This window comes from Petaurus breviceps, unplaced genomic scaffold, assembly GCF_028583685.1.
Source record: "Petaurus breviceps papuanus isolate PSGF00001 unplaced genomic scaffold, PetGlider_PUasm1.0 37, whole genome shotgun sequence".
Taxonomy (NCBI): domain Eukaryota; kingdom Metazoa; phylum Chordata; class Mammalia; order Diprotodontia; family Petauridae; genus Petaurus; species Petaurus breviceps.
In genome coordinates, this window is record NW_027186296.1 from 83,618,629 (window position 1) to 83,629,404 (window position 10,776).

Sequence of the window (10,776 nt, forward strand, 5' to 3'; positions counted from 1 at the left end):
AAGAAAGAAAGAAAGAAAGAAAGAAAGAAAGAAAGGAAGAAAGGAAGGAAGGAAGGAAGGAAGGAAGAAAGAGAGAGAGAGAGAAAGAGAGAGAACGAGAGAGAGGAAGAGAGAGAGGAAGAGAGAGAAAGAGAGAGAGAAAGAAGGAAAGAAAGAAAGAAAGAAAGAAAGAAAGAAAGAAAGAAAGAAAGAAAGGAAGAAAGGAAGAAAGAAAGGAAGAATGAAAGAAAGAGAAAGAAAGAAGGAAGGAAGGAAGGAAGGAAGGAAGGAAGGAAGGAAGGAAGGAAGAGAGAGAGAGAAAGAGAGAGAACGAGAGAGAGGAAGAGAGAGAGGAAGAGAGAAAGAAGGAAAGAAAGAAAGAAAGAAAGAAAAAGAAAGAAAGAAAGAAGGAAAGAAAGAAAGAAGGAAGGAAGGAAGGAAGGAAGGAAGGAAGGAAAGAAAGAAAGAAAGAAGATCTTTACAAAGATAAAGTAAATTGTGCCTTCTCGAGGAGCATGTGTTCTAATGGAGGAGACAACAACAACAAAAGGTAACATTTATATAGTACTTACTATATGCCAGGCAGTGTGCTAAGTGCAAAGGAAAAACAAATATTAGTTCATTTGATCCTCACAACAATGATGCACAGTAGGTACTATAATTATCCTAATTTTACAGTTGAGGACACTGAGGCAAACAGAGGTGAAATGCTTTGCCCAAGGTCACACAGCTAGTAAGGGTCAAATGTTGGGTTTGAGCTCGTCTTCCTGACTCCAGACCCAGCACTCTAGTCACTATACCAGGTTGCTACTAAAGTATGTAGTGGATGGGGTATCAGACTGGCAGCGTTATCTTTGTCACCCTGGATGTCCTTAAAGCTGCGTCACAGTTTTCTCATCTATAAAATAAGGAGATGTATTTGAGGCCTCTGAAGTGCCTTGTACTTCTAAATCTATCATCCTAAGTAAATACACAATGAATAAAAATATTTTGTGGGAACTAAGGGGACCAGGAAGGGCCTCCTAAAGAAGGTGGCAGTCCTTAAACTGAGTTGTGAGGAAAGCTAGAAACGATAATAGGTGAAGGTGAGGTGGGAGAACATTTCACACATGAAAGATGGCCAGTGAAAAAGCAGGGAGGTGGGAGATGAAAGGCACACTTGAGGAACAGCAAGCAGGCCGGTATGGGTGGATTGTACCGTGAATGGAAGGGAGTAATGTGTAAAGTTGTATAGAGTTTTAAAGTCAGTCAAAGGAGCCTATATTTGATCCTAGAAGTAAAAGTAAGCCACTGGAGTTTATTGAGTAGGAGAGTGACTTGGTCAGACTTGTATTCTAGGACAAAACCCTTTGGCAGCTCTAAGGAAGACAGATGGGAAACAGAAGAGATTGTGTAAGGAGACCAATTAGGAAGCTCTGACAACAGTCTGGGGAGAGGAGATAAAGGTCTTCACCAGGGTGTTGGCCATGTTAAATGGAGAGAAGGAGAAACATATTGAAAGATGTGGCAAAGATAAGAATGATCAGATTTAGCAACTCATTGGATATGCGGCATGAATGAGAGTGAAGAATGGAAGATGACACCAAGGTTGCACATCTGGGTGACTGAATGATGGGGGTGTCTTTGAGAGTAATCAAGAAATTCACAAGAGGATTGGATTTTGAGACAAAGATAATGAGTTCTGTTTGGGACATGTTGAATTTGAGATGCATACAAGACATCCAGTGTGAGGTGTCCAAAAGGCAATTAGAGATGTGTCACTGGAGCTCAGGTAAGAAATATAGATCAGGCCTGGATATATACATCTGGGAGTTATCTGCATAGAAATGATCATTGAACCAATGGGAACTGATGGGGTCACCAAGTGAAAGAGTACAAAAAAAGAAAAGCTGTCCCAGGACATAGATGCTGCTTTTTATTACTATATAGAAGATTACACAATCATATTGATAGAGTTGATGTTCTATCAGAATTCTTCTTATGTCATAGATGGTATTCTTTTCACTATACCTTGCCACTTCTTTCTCCCCCTTATTTTTCTTTTTATTTTTTTTTTTAATTTAGGGAGGTAATTATGGCTAAGTGATTTGTCCAGGGTCACACACCCAGTAAGTGTCAAGTGCCTGAGGTTGAATTTGAACTCAGATCCTCCTGACTCCAGGGCCCCACTGCCCTGGTCCATTATTTTTCAAAAAGAATTTTAGAAAATTCTGATTTGGGGGTGAAAAAACATGAAGAACACGAACAAAATCTTGGGCTTTTTTCAAAGAAGAAAAACCTTCCTTTATACAATCATAGATTTACTATTGTAAGGGATCTTAGAGTTCACCTCCTCCTCATTTCATTTTATAGATGAAAGGGATCGAGGGCCTTACCAGTCAACATGCCTGAGGTTATACCACAGATAGTAAGTAATGGTCACAAGATTGGAACCCAGGTCTTTTGACTCTAGATCCAGAGTTCTTTCCACTGTTTCAAGCTACCTAGGTCTCAGCATACCTCTACTGTCTCTTCTCTCATCATTGTTTTTTTCCTCATATTAGGCAGAGTTCACAGTATGGAACAAGGGATTCCAGTGAATTGCTAAGCCAATGACCTTTCTTAGGCATTGTCAGCATGGTGGCTGGAGCTTAATCAACTCTGCCTACAATCAGAATGAGCCCATCATCTGTCAGTGGAAATTTTCTGCATAACCAGAAAATATTCAATTTTCCCTAAACTACTTAAATTGGCTGGAGGTACAAAAATACATGAAAAGGATTCCAATTGGATGGGAGGGAGAGGAGATTTCCCAGCTATTCTGACCTATGTGCAAGGCTCTGACCAGATTCCTATGCCTCTTTTTTTTAACCTTCCTCCCTTCTTCCTTTGACCAGGGTTTTTTAAGTATCTTTGGTACTGTTAGTAGGAAAAGACAGATTTTGTCAATATATTTCTCCAAGTTTTCACTTGCCCAAGGTTTTAACAACTTATTTTATGAATCTGATCTTGGATTTTTTTCTCTTTTTGTCTACTCTTTCCTTCCTGAGGAATTAATTTTTACCTTATTCAGCATTTCTCTGAATTATAAAGAAATGCGCTCTTTTGAATGCAACCCTCTTCTCCATGTACCTTCTCCTGAACAAAAATAACATTGATCCCATATGAGACTCAGAGGAGTAACTTGGGACTCATAGAGAACTCAAAGGCATGATTTTGGTTCCATATGGAGCACAGAGGACTAATTTCGGTTCCATATGGAATGCAGAGTTGTAACTACATTGCCTCAGTGACCAATCACAGACCAGTTTTCTGATGGGGAGACTGGGGATCATTTTTCTCTCACTACAACCCAGCAATGTAAAACTCTGAGCACCAGTGCCCCTTCTGCTTGCTGGGTGCATCCAAAGGAGGACTTGTGAATCAGGTTTATGGCTTTTGACAAGTCTAAGAGAGGTCTGGCTACCCTCTCCACCTTATTTACCCAACTGGCAACCAACAGAGAAGCAAATCCTCTTTGAAATCCCAATTTTGACAATATGGAAAGAGTTAGACACCTTTTCAAATATGTTTTTCCAACTAATGCTCTTACATGGCTTAAAATTATCCTGACAGAAAAACAATTGCAGCAGCTTTTAAACTAATGATACAATCCCATGGATAATTTCCTCTAAATAGCTCAGAGACGTGAATGAATGAATCATATATCATCACAGGAAGCAATTTCCCTCAATGAGTTCTACCTGCTGGATAGCACAATGCATTACAGATTTGAGTAAAAGCTTTCATTTGAAACGAGATTCTGAAACAAGCTCTAGAGCAGAGCCCACACCCTCAGGGTGAGATGGTTATGAATATATTTAGAACTTTCCTGGAGCATTTGTGCTCCAAATGCCTCTCTCTGTACTCAGCAACTTACTTTGTGAAGTCATCCAGTGACATAAATGACTTTCAACAATTCCTCACAGACTCGATTCCCTGTAAGGCGGCTTTGCTCTCCCTGATGGCCTGTCATCGTTCCAATGTCTTAACAGCACTCCCCCGAGGTTCCTCTCCATCCGCTTGCTGTTCAATGTGCCACAGACTTAGTGAGGTTTGTGGGGAAGACCCAGGCACCTTAACAAACCAAATGGCAGCTCTTGGGAAGTTGTAATAGAAGAGAAAACATGCAGCCCAGCGCTAGACAGCAGTTCCTGTTGTGCTGGTGTTTCTGAGTTACTCTTAAGAAAATGGAATGTCTCTATCTTACAGAATATAGGGTCGAAAATGCTAGAGACTAAAATTCTGTCTTAGAAATGGAGTGGGACTTAAGAAACCTTCCTAATATGGGGCGACTAGGTGGCACAGTGAATAGAGCACCGTCCCTGAAGTCAGGAGGACCTGAGTTCAAATCCGCCTTCAGACACTTAACACAAAAACTAGCCATGTGACCTTGGGCAAGTCACTTAATCCCAAGTGCCCCCCAAAAAGCAAAAAAAAAAAAAAAGAAACCTTCCTAATATAACCTTGTGATGAAACATTCTCTCCCTTTTCCCTGACTCGACCTCAGGTCAGAAGGTTCACCAAAGGAATGATGAAGTAGATATTTGATCACTTGGACACTATATCTCTTTGAAACAGTGTTAATATAGACTTCTGGGGTCACATGACCAGTAAGATAGAAGACTGAACATTTTCTCTCACTCTCAGACCTCTACAAAATAGGAATCATACAAGAGATAAAGCAATTTTAGTTATCTCCATGATTTAGGACATTAAAAACTTAAATGAGATAAAAACCTAATAAACTAACAGCAGAAAAGGCCAATAATCCTTAATCCCCAATGTATTCATTCAGCATCCCCTCCTCCACTGCCAACCATACTCGGGGGCTGAAGTGCTACACAAGCTGACTCATGAGATTGCAATGAAACTAAACTCTATGGTTCCCCTGTCCCCCACCCCCAGAGTAAGCACAGAAGTGCCTTTTTAATTTTCCTAATATGTATCTATCTAAAACCAAAAGTAACATCATGTGCAACAAAGATATACACCAGACTTTTCTCAATAAATCTGGGAGTAAAGCAAGGGTTCCCATTCACCCCATTATTCTTTGATATAGTTCTGGAAATGCTAGCAATAGCAATAAAACAAGAGGATAATTAAAGGCATAAAGATGGGTAGAGAGGAGATAAAGCTATTGCTATTTACGGACGATATAATGATTTACTTGGAAAGTTCCAAGGAAACAGAAAGTGTGAGCCAGAGGCTGGGGAGGAATCTTTAATGTATCTCTCGGTGTTTGTGTTATACAATTTCAGTAAAAACATATGAACAGAGAATGAAAAATAGTAATGAATCGAGAAGGGGGCCAATTCAGGTGCAGTTCCTGAAGTGTTTTTTCAACCTTTGGGGTTCAGATTTTTTTAAAGGGTTTGTAATGTGAAGGGAGGGCAGTGATCAGGCTTGTGGAAGTTCATCCTATTCTTCAAGGACTTCAAACTCATCAAGGGTATATCCCCTGGGTTCCACCACCCATTTCCAAAGAGGGGTCTCAGTGTTTTCTGAACTGTGATGATGAGAAGTCTTGGATAGAAGCCATGTTGAGACAATGAGTTCTGAATGGCTGAGAATTCCATGTGATAAGGGCCTAGAAGAGCAGAAATATTTTATTTGTGATTATGGAAGTGCCTGGGTCTCTAATGGTTTCTTTTTTCAAAAAAAATTAGGACAGTAGTTTCTATAGTTTATAAGGTCTCTTCTAGATATAATATTCTGGAATTCTGATTATTTGGCCTTTCATTAAAGATCACTAATGAAATGGAGCTTACTGTATCCTGAGGCAGCCCATTATACTGCTAGCCAGCTCTGATTATTAGTTTTCTTTACATGGGGCATACATTCATCTCTCTGCAGATTACAGGCACTGTTACAACTTCTGCACTCTGAGGAAAAACAGGACAAGCTTAAGTCTTCTCTCATAAGAGAGCACTTCAGTCCTCGAAGGCAGCTGTAATGTTCCTTGTCAAGTTTTCTCTTCCTAGTTCTTCTTCTTAATTCTTCAAGTGATTCTTTTATGTTTTCCAAAAAATCAATAATAATCAGCAAACATTTATTAAGTGCCTACCATGTAAGAGTCACTGTGCTAAGTTCCAGTCCCCTTACCATATTGTTGTTGGTGCTGATGAGTTGTTTCAGTCATGGCCAACTCTTTGTGACCCCAGTTGGGGTTTTCTTGGCAAAGATACTGGAGTGGTTTGAGATTTCCTTCTCCAGCTCCTTTTACAGATGAGGAAACTGAGGCAAACAAGGTTAAGTGGCTTGCCCAGGATTACATAGTAGAAAGTATCTGAGGCCAGATCTGAACTCAGGAAGATGAGTGTACATGACTCTAGGCCTGGTGATCTATTTGCTGCAATACCTAAATTCCCCTTACCATATTAGTCACTCTTACTTAGATGCTCATGAACTTGTAAATGTCCATCCTAAAATGTGACATCCAAAATGCAATTATCTGGATGTAGCCCAACCAGGTTAGGATACAGAGCATATATAGAGTATATGCAACAAGACTGTAGCCTCGTTCATTCTGGACTATGCCTCTCAATGTACCAATGATTGTATTAGCTTTCTCTGACTTCTATGTCACACTTCTGATTTAGTTAGAACTTGTGGACTATTAAAACCTGCTGATCTTTTTTACATAAAATATTGTCTACTCACTTGTCCTCCATTCTATACCTGTGAAAATGATTTTTAAGCTTAATTGTAAGACTTTACTTTTATAGTGTTATTATATTTGACCCATTGCTCTAGACTGTTGAGATGTTTTAAGATCCTAATGGCCATCCAACATGCTAACTATCCTTCCCAGACTTGTGTCTGCTTTTTATGCTTTCATCCAAGTCATTGATATAAATATTGAGAAGACCAAGACCAAGGGTAGTGTCCTAGGGTACCGTCCTAGAGAACTCCCTACAAGTTGACATCCCCTACTGATGACTAGACTTTAAGGCCAGTAATTCAACCAGTTACAAATTCACTTCATCATCTTAGTATTTAGTTCATATCTGTCCATCTTCTTTAAGGACATAGCATGAAAAATTGACAAATTCTTTGTTGAAATATAGGTATCCCATGCCTATAATTTTGTCTGATCTACTAGTACATTTTATTGCTGTTCAGTTCTTTTTCAGCATGTCTGACTTTTTTGTGATCCCATTTGAGATTTTCTTGGCAAAAATACTAGAGTAGTTTGCTGTTTCCTACTCCTGCTCATTTTACTGATGAGGAAACTGAGGCAAAATGGGTGAAGTGTCATATAGTTAATAAGTATCTGAGGCCAAATTTGACCTCAAGAAGATGAGTCTTCCTGACTCCAGGCCCAGAGCTCTATCCACTGCCCTAACCAGTGCATTTACTTTGTCAAAAAAGTAAGAAGAAATGGGTCGAAGATGACCTATTCTCTATGAAGTCATTTTGGGTCTAAATGATTGCTGTTTCCCCTTTCATGCTTTGTGAATCATATGCTAAATAACATAATCTAAAATTCTGCAAAAATTCAGTCAAGCCCATGGACCTATGGTCTAAAGATTCTGCCCTCTTTTCTTTAAAAAACAAAAACAAAACACACACACACACACACACACACACACACAAAACAAACAAAAATAGGCCAACGCTTGCTTTCTGTAGTCCTTCTCCACATTTCCATTCTCTACTTTTGCAAAAAGTACTGAACACTTGAAAATCGCAGTCCATCTGCTTTCTTTTACCACCCAGCACTGTAGTCCATCCAAACCTAATGACTTGAACTATTTGAGGGCAACTAGGTACTCTCATCCTATTTCTTTCTACCTTGCAAGCTGTCTCATGTGCCTCCTAAACAACCCTGTATCATTGCTGTGACATATATACACACATATGTATATACATATATACACATAATATATTTAACATACATATGCATATGTGCATATATGTGTAAATAACCTTGCAAACTGTTCCACATGCCTCTCAAATGAAGTCATATTCATTTTGCATACATAAGCATACACACATGTGTGTATGAATCTATACATATAGACATGTATGTATTAGAATGCCATATCCTTGAGGTCAAAGACTTTTAGGTTTTTTTTATGTCCTTCCCTTAGCATGGCACTTGGCACATAAATGTTTAATAAATTTTCCTCAATTAACTGATTCCTGTTTTTCTTGGGTAGTCCAAATATCTCTTTCTACAGATAAGGAAACTGAGGCGCAGAGAGGTGACAGCTTGCTCAGGGGAACACAGCTGGTGAGCAGTGTAGTCTAGAACAGAGCTCTCTTGTTTTCCAGTCCAGAGTTATTCACACTATACTGAATATGTTCACTGAAGTGCTGGGCTTTATTTGAAAGACTAACTGAGGAATCCTAAATAGAAAGTGATTAACTGTTTGGTATAGTGAAAGTACCTTTGTAGTAGTCCCAGTTTTTCCCCAGAGTAGTTTTATTGACTGGTCCAAGTCAGTTCCCTTCTCTGAAACTCATTTTCTACCTCTGTCAAGTAAGAATAATACTGATCTAAGGATCCAATGAAGGTAAAAATGAGATAAGAGGATGTACATAAAAATATTTTGTAAACTGTAAAGTATTAGAGAAATCTGATTTATTAGCATTGCAATTATAAGGCCATTTTTATCCCATTTCCCAGAACCTTGGCATCATCATGGGGGCAAATACAGAAGAGAAGAGTAAGTATGGCAGGTCAAAGAAGTAACTGAAAACATTGGCAGAATCTACTAGGTGTTTATAGCGACTTGTTCCTATCTAAATCCATTTTGAGGCAGATGAAGGTACGAAAACACAGATGCTGCTATGACTTGGACCTGGATTCCTCAGTCTCCATCATGTGGCCACTGTCAATGTACCTTCATAAGCCAACCTGGCCATAGAAATATGGCCAAAATGAACTGCCAACAAGACTTTGGGAGGGAAAAAGAAATCACCTGATCATCTTGGTGAATATTATGTCTCGGAAGTGGGGATGCAGGGGAATATCTCTAAGGGCTGATACTTACATCAACCTCCATAGGCCATGACATTCTCGTGCTTGGACTGCCTCCAACATGCCTGAACTTGTCTCAATGTGACCATAAGCCCCAAACAAGATGTCATGCCGAGGTGTAGTCAGCAAGGGGCCTGACTGGCCAGATAAGGCCACGACAGGACATCCGACTGACTGCCCAGAAGAAGTCTGGCAGATATTATAGCTCATTCAGGCAGGGAGTTTAAGAGGCAGATGGAGCTGGGAGGGTAAGGCAGATGCTAATAAATAATAGGTGAGTACAGGGAAGTCAAGTAAGGCAAGACTGAAAAGGCAGGCATGGTGGGTATGGGCTCCTGCAGGACACAGTGTGCTGTGTCCATAGCTCCACCGACTTAGGATATAGCAGACAGAGAGACAGACAGACAGAAGAATAGTAATAGCTACAAATACAAGTAAGCAAGACAGTTTCTACCCTCAAGGACCTGATATTCTAATGAGATAAGACCAGACATATATAGGGGTGCTAAGCAGGAGGGCAAGATACCTGTACAGAAGGCAATGCAGCAAGTATGGAGATGGGGGTAGAGTCCCAAAAGAGTTAACGCAAGAGGAATGAATGTGCACGTCTTGGGAACTTCATAGAACAGCAATCCCAGGGAGGAAGTCACCAATGAGGAGGAGACAGTTTCAAGGTGGAGGCTTTCAAGGGTAGCAGTTTGATAGGGGAGGATAAGGTAGAGTCTAGAGAGAGTTGAAGTGATAGGGTATTTAATAGGTACTTAATATGTGGTGATTAATTGACTGATTGAAGTAGGCCCATTCAGTGTTTATTATAGGTAAATGGGGAGGGCCTGCCTTGGATTCCAATGAAGGAGGAAAGACCATTGATGGAGAAATATTTGTTCTTTGAAATATGGTTCCATGAAGTATTTTGGCATCCTCATGGGATACAAGATGCTATAGTATAAATACTGAATAATAGGTAGAGATCAAGGCCCCAGGAAGAGTACCTAAATAAATACTGGCATATGAGAACCATTTGGGATTAGGATGAGAAAATTAAAGATTCATTCTGAGCATTGAGCTCCTAGAATGAATAGTGGGGCACCTTGCCTTTGACACTCTGATAGTTTTGTTGGATATGTTCAACTGGCTGAAAGTAGACCTCAAGGAAGAGGACAAAAATGGGATCCAAAAGACTAGAGTGGAAGGAACGTCAAGACAGACAACCAAGTTCTGTTGGTGATTTGTCATGCTGTTGTTGAATCATTTCAGTCATGTCCAATTCTTCCAGACACCATTTGGAGTTTTCTTGTCAAAAATACTGTAGTGGTTTGCCATTTCCTTCTCCAGCTCATTTTACAGGTGAGGAACTGAGACAAACAGGAATAAGTGACTTGCCCAGGGTCACACAGCTAGTAAGGCTAGATTTGAATTCAGGAAAATGAGTCTTCCTGATTCCCAGTCCCCCATTCTAATCCACAGTGCCAACTAGCTTCCCATATTGCCACAGGATCATAGATTTAGAATCAGATGGGACCTGGGAGGTCAACTGTTCCAGCAGACTGATTGGCCCAGATTCAGACTGGTAGAAAGTAGCAGAGGGAAAATACTGAGCTAGTTCTTTGATTTCAAATCTATTACTCTTTCCATTGTATTATGTTGGAATGCAGGTACCCTCAGGGTTCATGGTACCTGGAAATTGATATAGAGCCCTAAGTATTCTAGTCCACTTTATTTTGGGGATGGCCTCAGAAATAGAAAGGGGAGGTTGTGGAGATCCAGAGGAGAAGACACACGCTAGGGGC